Genomic DNA, 5,312 nt, shown 5'->3' on the forward strand with positions numbered 1-5,312 from the left:
CATGACCCTCACCCTAACCCTAACCCTTACCCTAAACCTAACCCTAACATTAACCCTAAACTAACCCTAACCTTAAACCTAACCCTCATGCTAAGCCTCACCTTAACCCTAACCCTAACCCTAACTCTGCCCCTCACCCTACCACTCAACCTAATCCTTACCCTTATCCTCAACCTAACCCTCACAATAAACCTAACCCTCACCCTAATCCTAACACTAACCCTCACACTCACCCTAAAGCTCACCCTCAGCCTAAACCTAACCCTCAACCTTACCTTCATCCTAACCCTTACCCTAACCCTAAACCTCCCCCTCCCCCTAACCCTCAACCTAAACCTTACCCTCATCCTCACCCTAGCCCTCACCCTAACCCGAACACTAACCCTCACCCTCACCGTAACCCTAACTCTAACTCTCACCCTAACCGTAACCCTCACACTTATCCTATCCCTAACCCTCACATTAACCCTTATCCTAAACCTAAGCCTAAACCTAACACTCAACCTTACTGTAACCCTATACCTAACACTCAACCTGACCCTCAGCCTAACACTAATACGAACCCTAACCATCACACTAGCCCTAACCTTAACCCTCGCCATAACTCTAACCCTCCCTGTCAACCTAACCTTCACCTTTACAATAACCCTCAACCACAACCCAACCCTCACCCAAAACCTCACCCTATCACTAACTCTAACCCTAAACCTAACCCTCACCCTCACCCTCACCCTCACCCTAACCCTAACCCTAAACCTTCCCTAACCCTAACCCAGACCCTAATCCTAACCCTAACCATCACCCTCACCCTCACCCTAACCCTAATGCTAACCCTAACCCTAAGCCTAATCCTAACCCTCACCTTCAACCTAGCCCTCACCCTAACACTAATCCTAACCCTAATCCTCACCCTAACCCTAAACTTCACCCTAACGATAACCCTCACACTAACCCTAACACTTACCCTAAACATAACCCTAACATTAACCCAAACTATCAACCTAAACGTAACCTTTAATTTAAACCTAAACCTCACCCTAACCCTCACCCTAACGCTAACCCTAAACCTAACCCTCCCCCTCACCCTAACCCAGAACCTAACCCTTACCCTCATCCTCACCCTATAACCCTCACAATAAACCTAACCCTCACCCTAACCCTAACACTAACATTCACCCTCAACCTCACGCTCACCCTCATCCTAACCCTAACCCTAACACTAATCCAAACACTAACCCTCACCCTCAAGCTCAACCTAACCCTAACCCGAACCCTAACCCTCATCCTCACATCCACCCTCACCCTCACCTTAAACCTCATCCTCAGCCTAAACCTCACCCTAACCCTAACCCTCACCTTAAACCTCATCCTCAGCCTAAACTTCACCCTAACCCTAACCCTAACCTAACCCTCAAACTCACCGTAACCCTGACCCTAACCCCAAACCTAACCCAACCCCTAAACCTCACCCTCACCCTCACCCTAACCCTCACCCTCATCCTACCCCTCACCCTAATCCTAACTCTAAACCTAACCCTCACCCTAACCCTCACCCTCATCCTAACCCTCAACCTAACCCTTACCCTCATCCTAACAGTAACTCTCAAACTAAACCTAAATCTACCCCTCACCTTAACCCTCATCTTAACCCTAAGCCTAATCATAACACTCATCCTAAACCTAACCGTAACCTTAACCCTAACACTCACCCTGACAATCAGCCTAACCCTAACCCGAACCAGAACCAGAACCCTATTCTTCCCCCTCAAACTCACCCTAATTCTCACCCTAACCCTAACCCTAACTATACCCCTCACCCAAAACCTCATCCTAACCCTAAACCAAACCCTATCCCTCACCCTCACCTTCACCTTAACCCTAACTCTAACTCTCACCCTAACCCTAACCCTCAACCTAACCCTAACCCTAACTATCACCCACAACCTAACTCTAAACATCACCCTAACCCTCAACCTAACCGTAACTCTAATCCTAACCCTAAACCTCACCCTACACCTCACCCTAACCCTTACCCACAGTCTAACCCTAACCCTAACCATCACACTAATCCTAAACCTCACCTTAACCCTAACGGATACCCCTCACCCTAACACTAATATGAAAATTATCCATCACCCTAATCCTACGCTTAACCCTCGTCCTCACTCTAACCATCCACGTCAACTTAACCCTCACCTTTACCCTAACCCTCACCCACAACCCAAACCTCACCCTCACCCAAACCCTCACCCTCACCCTCACCCTAACCCTTACCCTAACCCTCGCACTAACCCTAACCCAGACCCTAAGCCTAACCCTAACCCTCACCCTCACCCTAACCCTAACACTCACCCTAACCTTCACATTAACACTCATGCTAACCCTAAACCTCAATCTCACTCTACCCTCATCTTAACCCTTACCGTCACCCTAATCCTATCCCTAACCATAACCCTCACACTAAACCTAACCCTCACTCTGACCCTAACCCTACCACTCACACTAACCCTAACCCTAACCCTAATCCGCATCCTCAACCTAACCCTTACCCTCACCCTAACCCTCACCCTAAAATTAACCCTAACCCTAACCCAAACCTTAACCTTAAACATCACCCTAACCCTAATCCTAACCCTAACCCTCACCCTTACCTTAACTGTTACCCTCACTCTAAACCTATCCCTAACTCTATAACTTCCCCTCACCCTAATCCTCATCCTAACCCTAACCCTAACCCTAATCCCCACCCTGACCCTAACCCTAACCCTAACCCTCACCCTCACCCTAGCCCTCAGCGTCACGCTAATCCTCACCCTACCCTAAGCCTCAGTGACACCCTCACCCACACCTTCACCCTAACCCTCCCCCTAAACCTCACCTTCACTCCAGCCTTCATCCTAACACTAACCCTAACCCTAACCCTCAGCCTAACCCTTGCCACCCCGACTCCAGTGGAGTCTGCTTAGAATGGGAAACCATCTATCAGACCAAGATAGGGACTTCACTGAAGTCTACCTCAGAGAATGTGGCTTTACAGAAACCTATCTCCACGTTTTGGGACTTCACCGAATTCTACCTCGAAGAATAGGGCTTGTAAGAGGCCTACTCCTGGAAAAAGGCTAGCAAACACCTGGGAAAGATGTGTTTCTGTCTTTCTTCTCCTCATAAGAGTGCCTATTAATCTTTTACTGTTTCTGCTGCTCATTGTGCTTACTCATTGTCAACGTTCCCTTATTCAAAGCTCTTTCTTAAGAGTGTTGATGACTCCAATATCTGATGAGTGTCTCAAAAATATGACTAACTCACCAGAGTTAAGTGCTACCCTGAAACCCCTCTTATGGAGGCTAGTAGGCAAATATAAGTAAATATAAAAGTATTGGGGGTTTCACAAAGTCACTTCAGCAGAAGGAATTGTTTGTAAGAGATTTACAAAAAGCTATAGGCGCGGCTAGAACAGAAGGAATGTATGGCAATTGCGGAAATAACTACTTAGGAGAAAGAACTTCCTGGTACTCTCATTTACTAAGAGACTTGCTAGATCTAGGCCTCCGTAACCTTACTGTTAAAGAAGGACCAGGAAAAATCTTATTGGATAATTAAGGTCTCTATAGAAATAAGGTAATGGTTAGTTGGTGACAAACGTCGAAACCCATTATATTTCTTAGAGATAAGCCGGAAACAAGTGCCTATCAGGCGACCAGCTGGTGACCACCCAAGAATGAAGCCCTGCAGCAAGATTGTGTAAACTTTTGCCCTTTCAGTCGACCAGCTGGTGACCATCCAAGAAGGAAGCCCTGCAGCAAGATTATGTAACCTTTTGCCCTTTTCTTATGAAGACTTCTGTTATAAAAGTTTGTTATCCTCTGCATTAAATCGCACTCAGCACTCAGCACTCAGCACTCAGCACTCTGCATCCACTCCTAATGTGTGTGAGTTGTCTGTTTGCCATCTCCCCATCCTATTCCAAGTTCCTCCCCTAGGTATCCTCCATCGTCCCCACAGAACCCGGTCCGCAGCAAATCCTAAAACTAACCCTATCCCTAATCCTCACACTAACCCTAACCCTCACACTAACACTAACCCTACCACTCACACTAACCCTCATCCTAAACCTAACCCTAACCCTCACCATCACACCAACCCTAACCCTAACACTCACCCTAACCCTAAACCTCACCGTCACCCTCACCCTCAACCTAACCCTAACCCTACCCCTCACCCTAAACCTCATCCTAACCCTAACCCTAACCCTAACACTCACACTAATCCTAAACCTAACCCTAAACCTCACCCTCACCCTAACACTCACCCTAAACATAGCCCTCAGCCTAACACAAAACCTAACCCTAACACTAACCCTAAACCTCACCCCTACCCTCACCCTCACCCTAAGCTTAAGCCTAACCCAAAAACTCAACCTAAAATTCAACCAAACCCTAACCCTAACACTAACCCTAACCCTCACCCTAACACTAACTTTTAACCTAAACATAAGCCTCACCCTACAATAACCATAACCCGAAACCTAACCAGAACCCTACCCCTCACCCGAACCCTAACTCTAACCCTAACCCTCACCCTCATCCTAACCCTCACCGTTACACTTACCCTCACGGTAACCCTAAAACTAACTCTAACCCTCACACTAACCCTACCCCTCAAACTAACCCTAACCCTACCCCTCACCCTAACCCTCATCCTAAACCTAACGCTAATCTTAACACTCAACCTAACCCTAATCCTAACCCTAACCCTCACACTCACACTAACCCTCACCCTCACCTTAAACCTCAGCCTCAGCCTCAACCTCAACCTAAGCCTAAACCTAAACCTAACCCTCATCCTAACGGTAACCCTGAGCCTAAACCTAACCCTAAACCACACCCTAACCCTCACCCTCACCCTCACCCACACCCTAACCCTCACCCTCAACCTAGCCCTCACCCTAATCCTAAATCTAACCCTAACACTCACCCAAACCCTAACTCTAACACTAAACTTAAACCTAAACCTCAAACTCAACGTCACCCTAACACTCAACCTAAACCTAACCCTCAACTACACCCTAACCCTCACCCTCACCCAAATCCTCATCCTAAACCTAACCCTAACCCTAACCCTCACGCTAATCCTAACCCTCAGCCTCATGCTCAGCCTAACACTAAGTCAAACTCTAATCGAACCCTAAACCTCACCCTAACCCTAACCCAAACACTAATCCTAACCCTAAGCCTCACTCTCAGCCTCACCCTAAACCTAAACCTAACTCTAACCCTCACCCTAACCATAACCCTCACCCTAACCCTAAACCG

The sequence above is a fragment of the Dipodomys merriami genome, unplaced genomic scaffold (assembly GCF_024711535.1).
Source record: "Dipodomys merriami isolate MVZ:Mamm:240054 unplaced genomic scaffold, mDipMer1.0.p SCAF_43, whole genome shotgun sequence".
Lineage (NCBI taxonomy): Eukaryota > Metazoa > Chordata > Mammalia > Rodentia > Heteromyidae > Dipodomys > Dipodomys merriami.